This window comes from Actinia tenebrosa, unplaced genomic scaffold (assembly GCF_029948245.1).
Source record: "Actinia tenebrosa isolate PJP-AT-01 unplaced genomic scaffold, QUT_ActTen_1.0 PGA_scaffold12__29_contigs__length_12842862, whole genome shotgun sequence".
In the NCBI taxonomy this organism is placed as follows: domain Eukaryota; kingdom Metazoa; phylum Cnidaria; class Anthozoa; order Actiniaria; family Actiniidae; genus Actinia; species Actinia tenebrosa.
In genome coordinates, this window is record NW_028292572.1 from 4,323,475 (window position 1) to 4,348,188 (window position 24,714).

The 24,714-nt window shown below is 37.6% G+C and overlaps 3 pseudogenes; all 3 read right to left on the bottom strand.

Annotated features, from left to right (window-relative positions):
- Window positions 1-634: 634 nt before the first annotated feature.
- On the bottom strand, window positions 635-17,482 carry LOC148912020 (uncharacterized; annotated as a pseudogene).
- LOC116287754 (uncharacterized) lies at window positions 9,598-10,973 on the bottom strand (annotated as a pseudogene).
- Window positions 17,483-21,115: 3,633 nt separating the features above from the next.
- Window positions 21,116-22,637, bottom strand: LOC148912021 (uncharacterized; annotated as a pseudogene).
- Between the last annotated feature and the right edge of the window lie 2,077 nt (window positions 22,638-24,714).

Below are 24,714 nucleotides of genomic sequence, written 5' to 3' on the forward strand. Positions count from 1 at the left end.
AAACACGAAATACTAAATTATAATGAATTCAGAGAGATAGATTACTGATGCTTTGTTCTTTTGGAAATAGAGTACAATATATCCGCGTTTGCACTCTATTGTTCCGATAGAAATAAAAATAGTATTGTTTTCATACCTTGTGTTCTCTCGGGCAAGTATAAGGAAACGTAATTAAAAACCTATCCCGGGTTTATAATTCAGCCCCGCTCTCCCCTGTTGATATCAATTCCGCCGCCGGCTTTAAGAATCTGGGTTTTCCGCCGAACTTAAGAACCTACACCAAACAATGGATTTAGGGTGTGGTTGATTTTTAAAACTTGTGAAGCACAAATATTAGTGTATTGTTCATGCTTGGATGCCTTTGTAATAATTTTTAGTATTCAGTGTGATTGCGTACACTTTGCCAGTGCTACAGTAGAAGTACACTAATTGCTCCAATTTAGCCATTATGTCATTGTAATTATTTGTATTATTTTCACACAACATTTTATTGATTAAATCTCTGCTTTGTTTTCAAACAATACCAATTTGGCAATTTTCAAATGTAATGTACCATAACTGACAATTAATTCATGCATTGAGCACAAAATCGAACCATATGTAGATCTAATAAGAAGCTTTTGGATTCATTTATTTGGTATGTACATATTATGGTGTTTGAAATAAATGTTTATGTTGATCATGTGAAATGGTATGTTAGGTTTTCTTCAGTTCTATTCTAAGACAGGATTTTGAAAGTTAGAAAGAAAACATGCAACTGACCAAATTTGGTTGATACTTCCGAACATGGACACTGGAATATCTTTCTTGAACACTGAAAACCTTCTAACTTTACCTATTGCTCTCTATAGAAGGCCGAATGTTGCAAAATTTGATCACATTCAAGGATCTAGTTCACATTCATTAACAAAATTCACCTTCAACATTTGTAAATCAATCATATTCAACAGATATTTTTATGACATTCAAAGATCGCGATTACATTCAACAGCTTGAATTCACATTCAACATTTGCAAATTATCATGTTCAACAAACATCTCAAGAATGAAATAAATCGCGTAAATTGTCAATCATACTCAACAAACACACTAGTAAATATACTTCGATCTCATACAACGCAACGAGATCGCGTCCTACATTCACATTCAACAAAAATGATTTGTCAACAAATCCCACAATGCATTTCCAAACTGTCATCGAAGTGCATGCTGGGAAGGACTTCACGTGAGTTCAAAATGGCGGACCCTAGTCGTTGTACCATGAATACCTTTAGCAGAGATAGGGAATCTATTATCCGAGAAGAAGTACGAAACTGCATTCGTGAAGAATTACAAAATAGTTCTTCTGGAGCACAAAGTCTAATCAACAGAACGCGCAATTTAATGAGAGGATCCGCATCATTTGCTACTCAGAACTTGTCGTCGGCTACACCAAGTTTACAAGTCAAGCTGCCACAGTCCCGGGTAGAGTTCAGAATAACTTGAGTGGTAAAGGGAAAAGACCCCTTCCAGGACATCCATACAGGTTTGGCAAAGAGAAAAAGTTGAAGAAAAGTGACGAGTCAATTCCAAAGAGTGTCTACCTATTGGACGAGCCAGACTCTGATGAAGACGACGAGTATAGCTATGTAGATTCAATGACTATTTTAAAGGGAGAGTGTGATCTTCATTGTAATGCTGATGAAACAGGCATAAGGTCAGAGTTGGTCAAATTATTTCAGACAAAGCTCCCCTACATCACTAATAGGGATTTTGACTTCATCAGTTGAGAGAGGAATACCATTTCCAAACCTCTGGTTAAAGGCGATCATGTTTGGGATTTCAAGCATGTGAAACATCTCTGCGGAACTGTCCGGTTGTACGTGAGGCTCAATGTCTGCAAGGACACACTAAATAATGCAGAAAACGTTAAAGAATCTCAGCCACCAAGTCCATCTGCTGGTAGTGTTACTCCTTCTACTTCCTCTTTTATCAGTTAAGTTGACAAGCCTGGATCTGGGTCACATGCTGGCTTAAGTTCTGCCAACTCACTGGCCCAACCCACCGCAGCAGCTGGTCCTAGTACTTTAACTGTGAGTGATGATGATGATGATGACTTAAGACCGTCTGGGGCAGTTAATTCACCATGGGATCAACAAAAAGTGGAGAATATGGCAGCAATCTTTCCCACTATTCCCAAACATGTGGTGCGAAATGCCGTTATGACCTGTGACAGTTTGAACACTGCTGCAAACGTTCTTTCGCAGTATAACACAGTAGCCGATGACACTACTGCCGGCAGCAATGATGTTGACGACATTCCGCAGATCTCAACTGAGCCAGAAACTCTTCCTCAGATGTTACATCGTTTAAGGTCAAAGATGAAACCAAGGGGAACTCGTGAGAAGATAAAGGTGGATCAAAAGGATATAGTCATGGTTTACAGTTTCTATAAAAGTCCTGACTTTGATCCTACAGCTCCTATTTTTGTTTCCTTAAAGGGCCAACCAGCCATAGATGCAGGTGGTGTTTTGCGACAGACGTTCAGTGACGTTTTCTTTGGCACTGCACAGAATGAAGGAATTAAGAACGTTTTTAGTGGAGACGAACACAAAGTACCTGTTTTCAGCAATGAACTGGTTGTCAATGGTTTATCCGTGTGTTAAGTGTTGGGTAAGATGATAGACCATAGCCTAATTCAGTCAGGCCTAGGATTCCCTTACCTGTCTCCCCCAATGTACTGGTATTTGGCAACTGGTGATCTTCAGATTGCACTCCAGAAAGCCTCATGCTCAGATGTGGATGACAGTGACCTAACTCTCTACATTGCCAGGGTAGATTTTGCTGGTTGATGTATAATATTATGTTGTAGTTAGGTTTTGTTTTTGTTTGTTTTATATTTAATGTTCCTCGTGCATCCAATAATTGTAATTATTGCATGTACATCATATTGACAAAAACAAAAATTGGAAATCTAAATCAAGAACAAAATGGAACTGCAAACCAGAGGGGGATCCAGGGGAGGGGTGCAGGACTATGTGTGACACTATGCCCTTTTTTTGTTTCTTCTTTGTCCCTTTTTGTTGTGTGCATCCCCATTAAATTTCACATTAAATTTTAAGTTATTAAGAAATATCTATTATTTTTCTATAAATAATATACTTTCAGATCACTGAGGCACCAGCAACTGAGCTAAGTGCTATTGCATTTGAATCTGATTGGATCAGACTTCTATCTGAAGCTGGCGAGAACAGAGCCCTTACAGTGAGTATAAAACTGACACAATCTTCATTCTTTATCTACTGTAATTGACAATTTGAAATGCCTAGAAATTTTTGCTTTTCTTAATCATAAGAAAATCAGTTAACCGCTTTTATGAGCCCCTTGAAACAGTCCTAACTAAAGAACTTGCATTGGTGAGCTCCTGGCTGATAAATAACAGTCTATTTCTTCACAAAGATAAAACTGAGAGTGTTCTGTTTGGTACCGGAGCCAGGCTGTCTAATGTAACCAGCTTTGATGTGTCAATCTTATCAAGCGTAAATCACTGTACACCTATCTTGGTGTTGTCTTGGACGAGACATTGTCTTTTAATGAACATGTTAAATATGTGTTAAGTAAGGCAGGAAAAAGACTCGGAATATTAGGCCGTATTAGAGATAATTTGTCTATGAACACTGCTAACACGATTTTTTTAAAGTCTTTTGTATTACCTGTTCTGGACTACTGTGATACAGTCTGGAATTGCTGCAGGAAAGTTAATGCTGACTTGCTAGAAAGATTGCAAAGGAGGGCAGCACGCGTTATTATGAAGAACTTTATTAGTGATGAAGCCTTAAAATCACTTAGTTATGACACATTGCAAATTAGACGAGATAAACATGTCTATAAGTTAGTTAGGAAATGCCTTGCTGGACGCGTACCTCAGTTTTTTAAGCATTATTTTACTTACAATAGGGATATTGTTCAACGTATTACGAGGCAGAGTGGTTTGCTTCATTTGCCCAGAGTTAGTACGGAATGTGCTAAAAAAGCCTTTTACTATCATGGCTGTATAGTTTTTAATGAAATCGTTAAATAATGTATTTGATAGATATTTAGATTTTTAATGGTCGTATTTTATATACCTACATATTACAATATTATGATACCTACATATATGCATGCAAGAGGGTTTTTTCTATGTATGTGTCTGCTTGTGTACATCCTACTCTGCATGTTTGTATGTATGTATGTATATAAATTTAGTATATATATTGTATAGTTTATTGATATTATTATTAGTGTTAGCTTTTAGCTTAATTTCATATCTTAAATATTTTAGTCTATTTCTTTTGTTTTATTTTTCTTTAGTTAGGGCTCCTGTTGATAACAGTAAATTCATTGTATTTTACTGATAGGATAACCCTGTTTAAATAAAAGTATCTATCTATCTATCTATCACCAGTTTAAAAAGCCTAATAAAGACAAGATTAATAACATTTCCGAAGGAATTATTTCAAGTCTTGGCCAACTCGATCCCACGATTCGTACACGATACTTTCAGTGGTGAATATTCAAACAGTGTGGCCCCGTCTACAGATTGGCTCTTATTATGAATAACGGCAAATGAGTCGTGTCCTGAGTGTACGGTGTATGTGATATATTATATATTTTTTGAGTAATCTCAATATATTTTATAATACATTTATTTATTTTTTCTTTTGGTCCTATTATATATATATGCATTTTAGGTAGTTAGTTTTTTGTTTTTTTTTTTGAGTCCGAGTCCGGGTTTAGGGGTATGCCCCACCAGCCACCCCACGGGCTATTTTTGTTCATTGAACATTCTTCAACAAAGTTTTCCATGGCCTACATTTTTAAGCTTTGAATTCCTGTTTAATTTTACTTTTAAAAAAACGAAAGATAACTACAGACAATCCAACAAAATATCAGGTTTAGTGAAATTTACCTTGGATGTCTTTCATTGAAATCGAAATTTTGGAGATTCCCGATTCTTTTAGGACAAATCAGGACTATAAAACAGACTTGAAAACTGGTTAAGGTGAGAAAAAACTAAAGCTTACTTGCGTCTTTCACATAACGATGTTTGGAAAACCATAAGAATTTTGATGCTTTTATATTAAATGTATTTTTACCGCAATGAAAATTTAAAAAAACAAATGCTTTGGTAGCATCAAAAAGAAAATTGCTTGGAGATCATCAACTAACTAAACTTGAGAAATGAAGGCCCTGAACATTTAAAACCAAATGTGTCATCAGTTAAAAGGAAAAAGTTTTCTTAATTACTTCATTGAAATAATTTTATCCCTTTCATTTAACAAATAGATCAGGCTTAGCTATGTTCTGGCTTAGCTACACAGCTAAGCCTGATCTATTCACTTTATATAATAGATTTTTACGGGGAAAAAAGAGTAAAATTTCAAAAAAAAGATTTGTTTACAAAAAGAGCGCGCGTCTGTCGTCAAACTCACGCAAACAAATTTCATCTATGCGATGATTGGCTAAAAACGCGACCTATGGCTATCTCATTGGTCCAGTTTTGACAGGTAATGACAGATCTGTACAGGCTGGCATACAACTGGTTTATCGCATTTGTTCAACAAGAAAGGAGAATTGCTTGTAAATTTTAGCAAAAAAAACAAAGAAAACAAGCATTTAACTACTAGAAGAAATGAAAATTCAAATACTGAAGAGTTTAAAAAACGTTTTCAAAGTTCAGATCGTTAAATGGACATTTAACCTGTACAAACACTCAAGAAAACCACCTTATGAACACTTTGAATGCTAAGGAGCCGAGAGACGAGGAGCCGATTTTGATCTTCAAAATTGGAAGAAAGCTAGCAGTGCAGTACTTGGAAAACTTGTTTTTTTTAGTTGACCCTGAACTATAGTAGTGTAGGTAGTATTTCGTAATCATAGTCTCGGGCTATTGGAAAACAAATTACGGTAAAAAAATTACCGTAAATAAGCGTAAAATTGACGATGGTAGATTGCTCATTCTTGTTAGACTATGAAAAAATTTTTAAATTATTTTTTGACTTCTCTAACACCATCACGGTCAAGCAAAAAGCTTCTAGTTTAGCGAAATAAGGTCATTGTAATAGTCGCAGCACAAACGAAAGAAAGCTTTACTCGTCGACATGTAGTACCAATCAAATGTGCTTCAAAACGACATATTTTCCTTTTTTAGAGGAAAGACATAATTCTTGATAAAGATAAATGAATATTTTCAATTTAAAATGTGAAAATGCTTGAAATTGAAAAGCCGAATTCCTGTGACGTATTTTCTATGTTTAATTTTGTATAGAAAACATGGTTTTGACGTCATATCTATGTTTCTATACTCTGATAAAAGATAGCTTTTCAGCCAATCAGAGCGCGCGTTCGTGAAAATCTATTATATAAATGAGAATTAACTACTTTTCGAGAAGCTTGAAAACTAAGCTTACTAAATTTTGAGATTCAATTTTACCAGTTTTCATGTCTGTTTTCATGTGTGACAAAGATACGAAAATCACGAACGAAAAAAGTTTTAGATAAGCAAAGTTTGCATTCAGTATTAAACTTGACACGAACAACTGAGACAAAATAGAAAATAATGCAAAATACAAAATGACTAATTTCTTTGTCAGTAAATTGGCATTTGTAAATGTTTTTGAACATTTTTTTAGCTTGGTTATAAAGTAAAAGACAAGGTCTTTATACAATATCATCTCTTAACAACACAAATTTAAGCTCATTTGTATAATCATGGCTAGCTCGAATAACTTAATAAACAGTTGAATGTTTGGTATAATTTTACATTTCATTCAATATATTAATAAATTATCTGTAGAAAGATATAACATTATTGAATGAAAGTCTTCAGCTTTGTTTTGCCGATGGGACACGCGATAGGAGGCAAGCAAAGCTGAATTTTTCTTGAACGAAAAACATATGATAGTTGGTTAAAAACAACCGAATTGTTAATGATTTATAAAGCTAAACAAAGGACGAAATGCTCTTCATGTTATATTTCCTCCAGCATTAAAATAAATTAAGCTTATCTACAGAAATATTAAAAGTTTTGAGGGAAAGTCTTTGATTTGCCGATTCGTCGGAAAAAAATGCTTGTCAAAAAATAATAATATATGATGGTTTGCTAAAAAACACACACCTGAATTCTTGGAGAACACTTCTTAATCCATCTTTGAATACATGAAAGTTTTTTTAGTTGTCTTTGGTCTATAACTTGCCCTAAAGCGATTTTTTTCTGTGCATTTGAGAGTCGCATTAGCTAGTAGTTTTGCTTCGAATTCCTTTGTCTTTCACGTTCATTTTCTCTTTGTTCATCCGTGAAGTTTTGCCTCAAATTCCTTTGTCTTTCACGTTCATTTTCTCTTTGTTCACAGGGCTGTCAACTCTCCCGGATAAACCGGGAGTCTCCAGATTTTGGACCGTGTCTCCTGGTCTCCAGATTAGAGTATCAAATCTCCCGGATAATCCCCGAAGCTGACCATTTCTTGTCTTGTGAGACTAGACTTTCACAACCATAAAATTCCAATTATTTCATGTTGTTTGTGTTATTTTATATCGCTAACAAAATCAAAACGTTCCTCATGAACTGTTCTTGCAAGCAGGCCATTGTAATATAAGCGATAATCTGATTGGTCAGAAATAAACCAATCACATCAAATGTTACAAAGCGAAAGACGTCTTTTCGCGCGCTTTTTGACGCGCTGTGACGTCATGTCCCTTCCCTATCAATTCTCCAGATTTGAATATCTTGGGGGTTGACAGCCCTGTGTTCATGCGTCAAGTTTTGCCTCATATTCCTCATGTTCTCCTTGTTCATAATCGAAGTCCCGCCTGCATTTGCGTTTTCTCTCCCTCTCTCTCTCTGCTTGCCGCTTTTCTTTGGTGAGATTCCTTCGTCTTTGCCTTTCTTTTTCACACCTCCAGAGTTTTTCCTCTTCCGAAAAAACTCTTTTACTTCTGGCCTTTCTTTTGGCTTCATTCTCCTCTGAGCTTTCTTTCGACATATCGATTTCGGAAAGGGGTTCCATCATAAATAGAGTAAATATAAATGTAAATATAAGCTTGAATAAAAAATTGTGTTGTTATCTTTCGGTATTTCTATACGTAATAACAGGTGTAAAAACGTTTTTTACAAAAGTTTAATAGCCGGATTTACCTTTATGTGTACCCGGATGTTGCAACGCGTCGACATTCCCGCTAAAAAAAAAAGATAATCTAACCAGCCAATCGGGACGGACGGACGGACGGACGGACGGAAGTGACGTCAGCCAAGCCATGAAAAATCAACTCGATGGTTTACCATTTTTTCTTAAGTATGGGGCTCCGATCGCTCGGGAGCTCCGCTATAAAACCTTAATTACAAAAGGTATTCAGTCAAAAAATTAACTTTTGACAGTTTTTTTAGTATCATTCATTTACTGCTTGGCTAATGTTTTTATACATTTAATTAAACTTGTACTGAGTTTGGTTAACCTTTGTGGCCAATTTTGTTGATTAAAATAATTATTACGTTAGATAGTAAAATTGTATTTGAGATGAAAAATAATTACTGTACATTAAAAACCATCAGTTAACAAAACATATAACCTGTATAATAATGTTATTTTCTTGTTTGTATGAGAGCTGTGTTTTCTGAACTTGTAGAATCATACATGTGTCACTGGCATATTATGAACATAATATGTACTTTGCTCTTGAAGATTCAAAACCTGAGGCCCATTCACGCTAAAACTTGTTTAGTTAAACATGGTTTTATTATTCATCATTCCTTTTTTTAAATTTGGAAATCATAAATTTTGAAATATCAAGCTATCTGGAACGTGTTTCAAGCAAGGTAAACGATAGCTTGCATTTTTTTCATAAAAAGGTTTGCAGTGTCATCAGATAATTTCCTGTATTAATTAACCACCTTAAAATATGTTATAGCCTTGTTACGAATGGGGGCACGGGATTCTATTTTGAGTCAGCAACAACTGTCTTTACATGTGTATGTATGTGAAATGACAGTGATTAAAACCTTGGGAACATTTTAAAGCAATATAAAACAGTAGTTCTTGTTTGTGTCTGAATTGTAATATAAACTTTTTGAAAATATTGTGCACTCAAAAGTGAAACACTTGAACATACCACAAGTTTGATATGCTTCTATGCCTGTGATCTTCATCTCTCAATGAGTTAATGTCACAGTACTGGTGGCTATTTACACTTACATAATTTGTATTTTGCAATAGATATTATTGTATCACTGATTGCCCAATTACAATGTTCTAGTCAGATATGTACTCAAAAACAGAAAAACAATTAATATCATGGTCCAGATTTTAGAGTTGATTACCCTGGATGTGAGATACAAGTAAGTACCGTGAAACTTGGGCTGGGGCTCTGATGGGGGTTTAGCGTTTTCGACTCAGGGGTCATTATCACTAGGTGGCCATTGTGTCGGAGACTTTAGTTCTTTTATATTAGTTTTATAGTTTGTAGTTTTTTGTATATATATACATATATATATGGAGGACGAAAGGTTTTTAGTGCATTTGTGCATTATGTGGTTATCCTCATTAAATAAAGTCATTATTATTAGTAGTAGTAGTAGTACTATCACAAAAAAATATGTAACACACCTGCCCCTGCAATGCTCGAATCTGCTGACATTCCACACAAAGCATGATTTCTCAAATCCAGCATACCATTTATCCATATCTGGATAGGTGTCAAATAGTGCTCTGTCCGAATTGGATATAGATTCCATGCCGACAGAAATGAATCTAGAGCATTGTTTATCCTTGGTAAATAAATAATCTACACAACGCAAACATGTGCAGCTTATTGGTACGCTGCAATGCACCACATTCTTCCATTGCTTGAAAAGTATAATAAAAGGTGTGACATACCGTACCAAATACATCTCTCCACAAGCGTTCAATCCTTTGATTATGAGCTGATGTCCCATCAAGATAGCTGTCTCTGCTTGCACCCCTTCTTTCTTCCATTCGCTCCCACACTTTCTCATTTTCTCCTCCGTGGTCGGTTCTGACTCTGGATGGCCAATCATATTGCTCAGTGGCCTCAATGAAGCATTCTTCAACTGTTTCACTATTGTTGTTAGTTGAGCATTTCAAAAACACAACCATTCGGGAAAACCCATCAATACCTTTATGGATGACAAACCCCCAATTTACTAGACTATGATGACCATCAATGTGCCATAGACTGTTTGGCCCAGGGACAGAATATGATCTTCTTGAAACTGTGACGGCCCACCTTATGTGCGAATTACTTGGGTCTACACGTCCAATACTTTTTCTGACTCGATCTCTCTGTATCCTGAGTCCCATTGATCTTAAGCTGCCACTTACAATGGAACAGCCCACAAGAGCACCATGCTGGGAAATGAATTGCTGAACAATTACATCCAGTTCCTCGTCTGACAAATCAGAGTGTCCAGTTTCTTCTTCAATTCCAAACTCCTTCACACGTCTCCGAATTGTCCATCTAGAAACGAGCAACATCTTGGATATGGTTTCCCAAGTAAAGCCAAGTGATCTTAGTTGAATTAAAGTGTCCTCACAGATTTGTAGTTTGGGTCTACCTGAGGTAGAAGCTGAACAGACACTAGGGGATTCCAAAGAATAAACAGCCACTCTTGTGCACTGAGAAACGTTTTTATTGCTTCTAGTCCAGTCTAAATGTAAAACATGAAGGTTATGCAAGAGATTCTAGAAAAGGTTGACATTCAAGGCTGCTTGATGAAGTAAAAGATATAATTTGCTGAAGAGCAATAATAACCGACTCAATTCTTATAGCGATATTCTCTCTTGTAGACAAACCATAATTATCTCTATAGAGTTCATAATCGTCCAGAAGCTTTAAAATTGATTCCGGATGTCCGCCTTTTTGAACTCACGTGTAGTCCTTCCCAGCATGCACTTCGATGACAGTTTGGAAATGCATTGTGGGATTTGTTGACAAATCATTTCTGTTGAATGTGAATGTAGAACGCGATCTCGTTGCGTTGTATGAGATCGAAATATATTTAGTGTGTCTGTTGAGTGTCATTTACAATTTACGCGATTTATTTCATTCGTGGGATGTTTGTTGAACATGATAACTTGCAAATGTTGAATGTGAATGAAGCTGTTGAATGTAATCGCGATCTTTGAATGTCATAAAAATATCTGTTGAATATGATTGATTTACAAATGTTGAAGGTGAATTTTGTTATTGAATGTGAACTAGATCCTTGAATGTGATCAAATTAAGGTTCTTGAATTTTGCAACATTCGGCCTTCCATAGCTCTCTCCACATGAATTCTGTGAGCTGCAACTGTTTGCGTCTTTATGACATCATCTTCATTAAAACCAACTTTATCTTTCAAAAATGAAGGGATATTCCTAAAGACCTTGAGAAGGTGAAAGCCAAGAAGGCCTCTGGTCCAGACGGCATTTCATCACAAGCCTTATCCCTGATAAAATCTTCTGATGATAATGGTCCATTTACAGTCTTCCACAAAAGCTCATGTTTGAACAAATTTCCTGATATATGGAAACAAGCCAAAATTACTCCAGTTCATAAAAAAGGTTCCTTCTCTGAAGTTTCAAATTACAGGCCAATTTCTTTACTCAGCATTCCTGGAAAGCTCCTAGAAAATCAAATTTGCTCTATCATCTACAAGATTGTGGCCTTCTAAGTAAGCACCAATGGGGCTTCAGAAAAGGACTCTCTTCAGAGAACTTACTTCTCACCATGACAGAAAAGTGGAAGCTAGCTATGGACAAAGGCCTAACTGTTGGAGCTATATTTATCGACTTTAAAAAAGCTTTTGACACTGTGTCACATGAAATCCTATCCTTAAAGCTCAATGCAGTTGGCATCTCTGGTCCATTACATCAGTGGCTAATGAACTACCTACTTGATAGATATCAATATACAGAAGTAAACAACAAAAGATCTGTCCTTCTTCCTATTAAATTTGGTGTCCCTCAGGGATCCTTGCTTGGCCCAAGACTGTATACTATCTATACTAATGACCTACCTGATCAAGTTAAAGATGGCTCTGTCATGATGTACGCTGATGACACTACAATCTACTCAATCGGGTCAAGCTGCTCATTCTGAAAACAAAGAAACCATCATTATGGGAGATTTCAATATTAATCTACTTGATAAGAAGGGCAAGTCTCATCCCTTATTTAGAGCTATTTCTACACTTCAAATGGAACAACTAGTTAAGGAAGTAACTAGACCAGTAAGTGGATCATGCCTTGACCATATTTATACATCTCATTCACAAAATATTCATACTATCAATGTTTTAAACATCTCTATGTCTGACCATCTGCCTGTTTTATTCACTCGTTTGTATGACAGGTCTAAGATTCATCCTGGTACTCATGTTACAATTAGATACCGTAACTTCAAAGATTTTGATGAAAAGGCTTTTCTTACTGATCTAAAGTCTGTCCCTTGGTTTAATATTGACCTATGGGAAGATCCAAATTTAGCTCTTGATTCATGGTCAATACTCTTTTTTGAGGTTGTTGACCAGCATGCTCCCTGGGTAGAAAAAAGGATTCGTAAGCCTCGCCAACCACCTTGGTTTTCAAAAGATATCAGTGAGGCAATGAAATTGAGAGACAACCTTCATTTTAAAGCCAGGAATAGTGGTGATAATGACACCTGGTATTGCTATAGGAAACAGAGAAATAAATGTACTACTCTCATTAGAGAGGCAAAAAAAGCTTATTTCCATGGTGCTTTTAAGGAAAATGAAGGAAATCCGAAAGGTCTTTGGAAACATTTGAAATCTCTCAGTGGTAGTGATGTGAAGGAAAACATCAATAGATTGCACATTGATGGTTCAGACATTACTGATCCACTTGACATTGCCGAATGTTTTAATTCATACTTCTCGAACATTGCTAGTAAGTTTGATGTTAGTGCTAAATCAGTTGATGCTCAAATTTTTGCTTCGGGTGATTTTTATCAATCTCTTAATACTCATATTAATGAGCTTAATCCTCTAGGTGATAAATTTGAGATTCCACTTATTGACGAAGGCACCGTCTTTAAGGAGCTAAGAACTTTGCCATTGAATAAATCCACTGGCTTAGACGGACTGAGTGCCCGTTTACTTAAAATCAGTGCTCCTGTTATTACACCTGAAGTAACAAAAATTTTCAACGCCTCAATAAGAAATGGAGTTTTTCCTGAGTCTTGGAAACTTGCACGTGTCACACCTATTTATAAAGATGGAGATAGGAAGGATCCTAATAATTATCGTCCTATCTCGGTTCTTCCTATTCTTTCCAAGGTGTTAGAAAAACATGTTCATTCTTCACTCTATGAATTCATGACTGACCATAACTTGCTTTGTGTTAATCAATCAGGCTTTCGCAGAGGCCATTCCTGTGAGACAGCCCTAATCAAAATTGTCGACGTTCTACTTATGAATATTGACAAAGCTCTGCTTAGTGGCTTAGTAGCCATTGATTTTCGTAAGGCATTCGATCTTATTGATCATGATGTTTTACTAACTAAGCTCCAACTCTATTGTCGCAGTGATTCAGCCATTGCCTGGTTTAAATCTTATTTGGAAAATCGTCGACAGTCTGTTATGATCGCAAAACGTTTATCCTCTCCTAAATCAGTATCTCATGGTGTTCCTCAGGTTCTGTTTTAGGACCTTTGCTTTTTATAATATTTGTAAATGATCTATCTTTAATTACTAAAGAATCTACACTTGACATGTATGCTGATGATACAACTCAAACTGTGTCAGGGAAAACTCTTGAAGAAGTTGAATCTAAGTTGGCCGATGAATTTAAACCTATTCAATCCTGGGCGTCACGGAACAAAATGATTCTTAACACCTCTAAAACAAAAGTCATGCTTGTTGGTAGCTCTCGTAAACTATCTACTCTTGAACGTGACATTTCAATCGAAGTAGGTAATACAAAGTTATAAACAACTGATTCAGTTAAACTGCTTGGTGTCCAAATTGATCGATCGCTAACATGGGACTCTCAAATTGATAGTATTGAGCATAGAGTTTCACAACGTATTGGCTTACTTAAAAGGAATAAGAGGTATATACCTCATCCGGAGAGAATTTTGTTTTACAATACACTTATTAAGCCACTTATCGAGTATTGTGCCCCTGTTTGGGGAGGTTGTTCCAAGGAGGGTAAATATCGCCTTCTTAGATTGCAGAAAAGAGCAGCTAGAACAATATTTGATGCAGCACGTGATGCACCTTCTGTCCCTATGTTTAACAAACTTGGTTGGATTCCTATTAATGAATTGTGCAATTACTTGACCGGTGCTCTAATGTTTAAGATCTTAAATGAGATTACTCCTAGTTATCTACTCAATTACATTAAACCCATGAAAAATGTTCACAAATTTGAAACTCGCTTTTCTAAGTACAACGTTAAGGTACCAAAAATATCATTGACTACAGCTGGAGGCCGCTCATTCAGTTTTAGAGCATCTACTTTATGGAATTCCTTGTCTGTAGAATTGAAAACTGCATCTTCTATAAATAATTTTAAATCTAAATACTTATGGAGTATTCTTTTAAACCAGGAATCAATGGACCATTTTAAGATTTAGTTAGTTTTATTGGATATAAGTATATTTTTATTATTTATTTATAATTATTTAATCATATTCTAGTTAATATAGACTAAGTCCAGGGCTTGCGCCGGTGTGGTTGAAGACAGGGAGACCTGGCGCGACACAGAGCGATCTGGCGTGACGAGTCGCGCCAGGTCTCTCTGTTCGCATGGCCTGGCCCCCACATAGGTGCGAGTCTTCGACTTGGTCTATAATATATAATATATTATTCTTAGTACTTTTTTATATATGTATATTTATATTTTCATGTAACTATTTATATTAAGTCTTTTGAGGGCCACAAGTTTGTAAGCTTTTGCTTTTGGGTGTTACCCTCTTTAAATAAAGTATATTATTATTATTATAAGTGTTGCCCAAGTTATTTCATCTCTAAATGGTCTTATGGTACAGATATCTAAGTGGTGCTCTTTAAATAAATTGACAATCCACCCTTCCAAAACTGAAGCTATGATATTGAAAAAGCAACAGTTTATTGGTCCTTTGCAGCCTTTACACTTTGGCCCTGGCTTTGTGAAGTTTGTCAATTTCACAACCTGTCTTGGTGTTACAATTGATAGCAGACTCTCTTGGCATGCACAAGTGGATGTAGTTAGAACTTCTTTTTCCAAAAAAGTTGGTGCTCTAAGAAAAATGTCACATTTACCTAAGTTAGCCCTAGAAGAAATATATTTTAAAATAATTATACCTAGTGCTACTTATGGAATATCGGTGTGGGGAAATTGCTCCCCATCACTACTTAATAGTTTATATCATATACATGCTCGAGCATGTCGTATAATTAATCATCTTCCTTCTTCATTAGAAAGTACTTTATGCTTGTCTCAATGTAACTGGCTTCCTATAAATTATTTATATAAGAGACGTATATTACTTAAGATGCATCAAGTTTTCACAGGGGCTGCCCCTAGCCAAATTTTGGATTTCTTTTCTAAATCATCTAGATCAACAAGATTCAGTAATCAATTAAATATCATTCGGGTAAAGTCTGAATTAGGCAGGAGTTCTTTACAATATAGGGGTCCAAATATCTAGAATTTTATAAACAAGAAAGTCAAACTTACTAATACTATCAGTAAAGATGGGTTTCAAGCAATCTTAAGAAAGCATTCTAAAGATATTCTCCAATTTTCATTTAACAAAGAAGCTATTGTTGTTTCAAATAAGAAGGATGATTTTATTTTTTATTAAGCCTATTATTAAGTTTATTTTAGTATTTTATTTATTTATTATTTATTTAATTTACATATAATGTGTACACCTGCTTGTGGGGGCTCTGTCATGGGGGGATGGTGGCCTGGATTGCTTGTGTCCCCTTTCTTCCTGTGGTGGCATTCTTCCAAGTAGGTGTATGTTCAGATTTTAATTATGATTAATTTAATCTTACACCAGTCCTTTACATTTTAAATTCTTTAGATTATAGTAGTGGTTATTATATTTCATCATATTGTTATATATATATATATATAGCAGGTCCACATCAGCCGTTGGCTGTCGATGCAATATTTGTTTTAAAATTTTGTAAACCTAACCTGCTTTAACAAATAAAGGATTGATTGATTGATAGCATCGCCTATTAACATTTCTTCTATAACAAGCTTGTTTTTCAAAGTCTCTAGCAATCCAGACTTTACGACAATCTGTTTGTCAGAGATTTATCCCTCATAGAGTTGGGATACAAATAAAAAGGCCACCCTTTGGATCTACACCAATCAAACATTGTATGTGACTTAGAAGTACTGTAGCTTTCACTGTGCTTTTGTAATGAGCTAGGGACTTGAACCTTAAGTTCTGTGGCATCAACAGTTAGAATGTTATTAGGGTAATTTTCACGGAATTCATCAGGAAAATTTGCTAAAATTACATTTCTGTGGGGCCATATCTTGAGACTACCAATAACAACGTATATGAAATTGAACCATGTCATTAGAATATTATTGAACCTACTTTCAGAAACAGAAAATCTCTCTGAAAGATCTATATTCGAAAGTCCCATTCTTATTTTCATCATTGTTAGTAAAAATTCATCTTGACCTGGAAGCATGTGTGACGAGGGTCTTGTCATGCTCACTCTAGGGTCAGTTTCAACATCAACATTATCAGTCTCACTATCACTTTCCTCGGGATTCTCCCGCTCCGCAGAATACCCTTCTTCAAAAATGTTTTTCTGTATCAATGACTGTGGATTTCCCAGCAGCACTATCCAAGTAAGAAAGCTGTTTTCGATTTACCTCTGGTAGTAAAAACGTAAGAGTTTCAATGAATTCAGTATGTGAATTAAATCCAGTATAATGACTAAATAGTTTCAGCTCTTTAGAAGACGTAGTACATTTAGAGAGTAAATGACCAACAGAAAATCGGTGTGCACAAGGTATTCTCAAGTTTCTTTCCATCTCGAAAGAGTAGTTATCACATTCGTCTTCAAAAATTTGAGTTTTTCTTGAAATCAACACACGTCCAGATGCTTCTAACTTGTCACCTTCGCTTTCTGAAGCGCTATCAGTTGCTTCTTCGTTGAGTAATCGGGAAACTTCAAGCTTTTTAGCGCCTAAACTTTCTCGTTTTTTCGGTTTCAAGTCTTTTTCTTTTGTCCAGTTTAAAATTGATGGGACTGCATAACTTTTTACCCTTTTCTTCTTTGCTTCGGGATTTATATAATCTTCCGATCTGAAGTGAGCGCTGCATAATCTCCATGTGCGTGTTTTTGTTGAAATAATCGGGATGACGCCTGATTTTTGCAATCCACAGTTTCAGCAATGGCTTGTTATTGATCGGTAGACTATGAAAAGAAAGACCTTTTCTATTTTCAGACGAATTTTGGCATTCTCCTGCGCAACAAAAGTGAGGCATATCGCTTGACGTCGAAGCGAGCGGTACACGTGTGATTGTTTGTTTTGATTTCGTATCCAAATCAAGTCATGCGTTAGCCGATTAGGTCTATTAGCCTGTGCTTTAAAATAAGGAACAAACTAAATGTACAATGTAATACTGATTATATATATATGTATTTATCACAAGAATTATTCAAAATGTACATTGTAATTTTATTTATATATATTACGGCACTAAATAAACATATTGTATCGCATTGTATTGTATTGTATTGTCAAAGGGTTTATTTGCACTTTAACTATGAAAACAAAAATAATATACCATAACTGGGGGGCTTATCTATTTCCAACACCATTGAGGGGAGCTTATTAAAGGGGGGGAAGGTGGGGGAAGGTGAGGGAAGGTGGGGGAAGGTGGGGGGAGGGGGGTTAAGGATTTTCGGTTCCAAACATAATCATTATCCGGGTCTAAAAAGCAGTCTTCGTGTGTGAGCTTGAATTTGTAAGTGCCTTACCGTGTACTGAAAGATTCGACAACATCTGCGCCGCGTCTGCATGGTGCCGTGCCCTTACAGTGAAATACGTAAATCTTCTGTGCCAAAAAAAACAAAAACAAAAAAAGAACAAAGAATTTTCTTCAGCGCTAATGTTTTCGAATTTTTCAGTACACGGTAATATTTTAAACACTTTTTAAATACTGTATCTATGAACCAGTTCGATTTTATTAAGCCTTAATAGACGTCACACAATAGACGTCCTTAGCATATTGGAAGTGTAAACCTTCGCAACTTAGAAACGCATCACTCGAATCAAGAAATATTTTACCATTCAACTAATTACTTCATGTAGAATCAGTACTGAAAGTATTGTCGAAGGGTTCATTTGCATTTTAAAGTAGTTGTCAAGTTGCCTGACACTGCAACGCAAATAGAGATTTCAACGGGAGATTTCGTGGAAGATAAAAGCTCGATTCCAGCTCAAGAAGAAACTAAAGAGTATGGGGGCGAAATAAATAGAGGACGCAAAGAAGAATTCATGCCCATCAATTGCCCATACAATTGAAAATTGTCAGATGCGGAAAAGTACACTTGTAATATAAATGGTCGTTTAAAAAACGGAGTTTCCAAAATACGCCGTTGTTCGAATGTTTTGTTGTGGACATACAATTTCTCTCGGTCTCAGACAGAATGGTCAGTGTTTAGAACGCTGTGAACGCGATGTTCAGAATAATGCAGCAGTATTTTGCTCCTGTGAAGAACAATAATTTTGAAAGCAAGTAATATATCTTTAACAACTGTCAATGTCGGGCTTCCTGTGTGTAATGCAATCTGGTTTGTTTGAAGTTATGATACACAGTTCGCGCGTAAACAAAAAGAAAGTGCTTTAAATTCTGTGGGATATCTGGTTTGATTCTAATACAATTGATCTTCTGAAGGTTCTAATTGACTATTTGCCGCATCCTTAGCTAGGAGAAGCGCCTTCAAAACCGATAATTGTCTTGTAATGTGCTAGTTTTAGCCAGTGACAATCGGATAAGTTGAAATGTAAGTAAGGTCGGTTGAAAATATAAACTCCATTAAACAATGTTTTTTGCCTCTTGAATTTATGTAACTAGGAAATTAATGAAGGGTTAGTTAAGATGGCACGGCATTCGAAGATGTTGTGAAATCAATAATAAATGAATTGTACTTGCACAATCGTTTCATAGGAGCATCCCCTGTTTCTTTTCAGGACTTCGAGGGCATCTCCGATCAGGAACTTAGGGAGATATTCCACTCTCTGAGCGTCAATGAGCAGATCACCCTCAAGATGATTTTTGATCTGAGCACAAAAGAATGGGAACCCCGAAGGTTTACCGCTAAACTGCCTGGGCCTGAATCCATTCAGCAACTGAATCTTCCACTTTGCCGCTATGGGGTCCTCCTGCGGCACTCGGTATTTCTCGGTACTCGTCCTGGCGCTGTCGTCGTAGCTCCGCCCACGTGTCTTATTGACGGTTTGGGGGCAGGTCGTTCTATCTGTTGTTCTGCCGCGTAACGTAAGTCCTCTCTTAGTAGCAGTGGGGGAGAGCGTTGAGAAGGTACATCTCTGTGATCATTATACCTTACGGCATTTCCACTAGGGGTTGTTGCGTTACGTTGCTGGATGGTGCTGTAGTCGATGGGATGATATATGTTGTCTATCTCGTCTGTTCCGTCTTCGTATTGGCTTTCAATTCTCCATTCAAGCTCTGCCAGGAAAACCTCTTCTTCAAGTTTCCTGATTCTTATCCTCCTGTTTCTCTCCTACGTCATTCTGTCAATCTCAGCTTCTTCCTGTTCACGTGCCTTCGCGAGTTCTAGCCTTTTCTTTGCTATCAGCATAGCCTTCAGCCTTTCCTAGGAAGGTGTCGAGCGTTGCGATCTTTGGGAACCATAGCTCTCAACGGAAACATTATCATCCTGTGCCTGTCCTTGTCGGTCAGTTTGCATCCGCATCCTGCATTCCTGGATGATGTGCATCATGCTTTCTTTAAGTTCTCGGTATTTCACCTCGACAAATTCAAGGCGTTTTCTGTCCTTTATACCATTGAGGAACACGGGGTGTAAGTCTTCGAATGATTCTGAGAGAGCCGTCACTTTGTCGACATTTTCGATGGCTGATGATGGGTCCCACAGGAAGTAGGTATTGTTTTTGAGTTTGTTTGTTTCAGCTTCGATTTCGCGAGCAGCGTTCGCCCATAGGGCGGCCAATCTACGCTGCTCACTCATCTCGCGTTGTCGGTCGAACTCGTCGAGGTCTATAGCGGTGTTTTGGGGTCGGTATGAACGAAAATCGTATCCGGTAGCTCCGTGATCCTGACCAGTTGACGGTGGCTCATTAGCCTTCAGCGGTAAAACAAAATCATCAATTGGTGCAGCAAACTCAGGGAAATCGTAACCAGCATGTTGACCAAGCGTCAACCCATCGATTCTAGCATCGACATCCATCAAAACCATGTCATCGTTAGAAAATTGTCATCCACAGTCCAAATCCTGTCGTTCCGATCAATCCATTCCATCACATCCACTCATGGCGTATTTACACAAATCCAGCGAATGGATTAAAGCACATATCCACGATTTTTTTACTGTGTTGGGGTTTAAAAAGGGTTTCCCTGTCCCTATCAAGGTCAAGCTTGGATCTCTTTACGTATAGACTTTATTCCACAAGAATTTCAACTCGAATTAGCCAAGCAAATCAATCTTGTCACGCTCGATCTTTCGTTCGGTAAAAACTACAATGTAAGACATAAATTACAGATTACAGACAAATTATACATGAAAAGGAGATGAATTCACAAGAATAACAACCTAGATACACGTATAAATATCCTTATCCTTCGCTTTACTTTTACCTTAAGTGCAATTTTGTCGAACCTCGAGCCTCGTGGCCTTTTTTCCTCAGGGAGCCCAGGGTCACGTGACGTGCCCAAACAAACTCTATCTACCACCCCATGAACTCCCCCAAATCCAGGGATGGGATCTTTGATGGTGGGATATGGTAAACTTGGAAAATAGACATGTATTCAATTCCAATAGGAATACGTAAAAAACTCGGTTTCTAGCAAACCAAAAACTTAACTTTAAGTCATTTTCTGTGTTTAGTCTCTATCTCGAAAATAAATTTTGCCTTAAATGAGGTATGTGTCTAAATCTGGTGGATCAATTCCAAAATACTCTGATGTAACAGATCCATACAAAATAGTACGGGCATTATGCAATAAAGAACAAGTTATATACGTTTTTCATACTGCACTCAGTCTAATTTTCAGATTCTTTTTAAAGTCCAAGAATTTGAAATATTATATTACGTCATTGAAAACCCATTCAACAGACACTCTAGCAGAATTCATAGATTTTTAAAGTCCCTTTGTTGTTGCGTTTGTATAGCTCCCCTAAAAGGTCTCTGTAAGTGAACACGCAGAGGATAAGCTGAGTCTCCATAAACGCACAGTGGCTGTCCAGTTACTGGTGAAAAGGAAAATCTTTGGAGATCTTGAAGAAGATTTGAGGATGCAAGCATTCGACTGTCATGGCGTTTGCCTTCAACTGGTCCATACAAATTTCCGATAAGTCCATTAGGCAATGCTACAGATTGAAATTTAATGGCATGAACCTTCTTATGCTCATTGTAGACTACCCTTTGATTTGTACCTGGTCTACACAATGGGCGAACAGTACCATCAAAAGTCCCCAGCAGTTATCTAAGGCAGTTCCTGATCTGTGTATTGCTTCAGCATACCGTACTAGGTTTGCAGGCGAAAGTAAGTTATCATTGTATCGTGTAAGTAGATGATGTCATCTATCGTATATCATATCTAGCAGATGATTTGTTATGATAGAAAGTTGTGGTACTGGGCGAGCGAGTAAGGGAACCATGTCTAAATATCGGCAAGGATAAGCAAATCGTTTAAGGAACATCCATAAGGCTGGAATACATTCAACAGCTAGTCCATTATATGTCAAAATTTCATTTGGTAAACGAAGAAAGTCAGCAAGTTGATATATTTTTCTCCTAGAAAAACGGAAATTGGCCCTCCATTCTTCATCTGTATCTCATCCAAGTCAAACCTGTCGTATGCCCAGTAAGTAAATCTGGGTTTTTTGGTGTATTTGCTTCATAAAGCAATAGAAATTCCTCGTCACTGAGCATTCCAATGATGTAAGACCACAAAACTAACTCTCTAACTTCTCCCAAATTCAACGTACTACAAAGTCGATAAGCGCAACATCGAGCATTTGTGCACTTTAAATTTAGCGCCGGCGCATTTTCGACTAGAACCCAGACTTCCGCAATATTATCCGTCGTCGTCGTCAAAAGGTCGTCGATTCGTAAGCTCCCTGTTGGTTTTTTAGTGACTTTCTAATTAGTAGAATTTCTAATCACAAAGGTGTTTTCTCGTTTTCAATAGTAGATTCGGTTTCTATCGAATGGTGTGGTAGGCTCGTCTTAAGTTGTTCTGGATATTTGATTCCTATGGTCTTAGTTTCATTATTAATATTAGATCCAAATTTCATATCAGGGGTGGCTTTTTGTAGTTTGTTATTATATCCCACCACCGATTCTGTGTTGATTGCTAGGTGAGAAGGCATTAGCCAACATCCAGGTGATATAGCGAAGTCTAGTTTATTTTTAGACTCTTGGATTGCCATTTGATATCTTTGGATGTTTTTCAATATGTTGTTTTCTATTATACTACTTTCGAATAGTGTTAGGAATACCTGCTGAGTTGCTGCGAACCTCCACTGTCATCCAATATAGTGCTTCTAGTGTTGACTTGCGCACTAACATAAGCAGCAGTAAGGGGGACTCGCGAAATCCAAATCATCAAGCATCGAATTTCACGGGTATTACCCGCGTTTCAGGCCCCTCTAAATGTATGCGTCGGCAGCGGGTATTACCCGCGCGATGATTCCCTTACTGCTGCTGTGTTTGCGAAATCTATGTATTAAGTTAAAATATTTGTGTCGCAAACGAAGGTTAAAATATTTCCTAGATATAGATGGACAACATCGCTGCACATTCAAAACAAAACTGTACGCAAGCTGCGAACCCAGGTATTGGATCGTTTGGACGCCGACTTTGCCTTCACGACATTCACAGAAGGAGACACAGAAGAAATCATGGATGAAGAAAGAGCCGAAAAGATAATAGACCTGATGCCTGAAGGTAACTACCGTTTACAGTTAACGTTTATAAAGTATTACGACGGCGACTGGGTAATAGAAAGAGGCCGTAACCCTATTCGGGCGTCTGGTAAGCAGAACCTGTTTGTCTTAAATAAGCAAACGCGCCCCGGAGCGCTGGTAGGCATCGACGCGCTGTTCTACGAGGTTGCTTACCCTGTTACGGTAGTTATCTACTGTGCGTATGAGATCAAAGAGCCAGACGTTAGGAAACTCAAGCCAATGCGACATCCCGGCAACTGCGTCGGGAAACTGGTAAGGGAATTCTTCGAAGATTCCGCCCGCGGAGGTAAGTTAACTCCAAAAAGAAAAGAAGCCATCAGGAAATGGGAAAACGCCACCTACAAAGCTGGGGCTACGATAGACAACATAAAGAAATTAGAAACCCTCTTAGAAAGGCGTATACACGTGAAAGACATCACAGACGGGTACATTTACCCTGGGACACATAAATACGGCGGCAGAGGTGCTCCTATAGTCATCTACCAGCATAACGGACACGCTTGGCGAGAACTTCGATTCCCGCGAAAGAAAGAAACCAAGGTCTACGAAACCTCCCCATTGGTGAACTTGATTCATGAGAACTCAATATGGTTAATGGATTCGGAAGGAAGCCAGTTTATGACCCAAGACGGCACTTTGTATCGCCCGGAAATCGAACACCAGCGCATCCAAAGCGCCTGTGAAACCCTTGGGGAAGACTTCTCAGACGAGGTCCTCAGCTCTCGTAGTTTGGACTTCTTAGCCGCAAAAAGAAGGAATGGGTGGAAACCGACCCCCAAAGAATTCAAAGACATAGCCAAAGCCTGCGTAGAACATGGCCACGGCGGTCTTTGGAACATGGAGTACGATGAGGAAGAATACGTGTCCTTAGACATGAAGCACTGCTATCCTGCATCATTTAAAGGCCTGGGAGATTGTAAGGAATATTACGACCGCTACAGCCATCCAGATTCACAGTTCTTTCGTGTGTCCTTAGACGGCAGCTACGACGCGCCAGCTACAGGGTTCATCAGATTAACGTCTTGGAAGTTGGCTAAAGACTTGCACCCCATAATTTACGCATGGTACCGGAAGCATCTACAAGAGAAAGAATGGATACCAGTGCCATTGTTAAAGTTCTTTGAAGAGCGTAAGCTCCTGAAATACACAGCGCATGAAGCCATACTTTGCCATAGCGCCTACACGAAGTGGCTTCCAGAGCACAACCCAACCGCCCGAATTGTCATAGGCAAATTTACCCAGGGCGCTAAGGAGGGAGAGAAGCACATGCAACGGCGTTTAATAACAGACGAAGGAGAGTTAAGCTTCCTCATAAAACGTGCCCACGATCAAGGAACGATGGTGTCTGTAGAGAAATGGGATTACCTCGTAGAAGATCAGCTGCACGAATGGAATGCGCTGTGTTATTACAAGCACCATCGACCGCAATATTATCACCTCCGTGCCAGTATGCTCGCATATGCGCACATTAACCTTCTCGCAATGCTCTTGCGGTTTGACAAAGAAGACATTCCACGCGTAGCCACGGATTCCCTATATG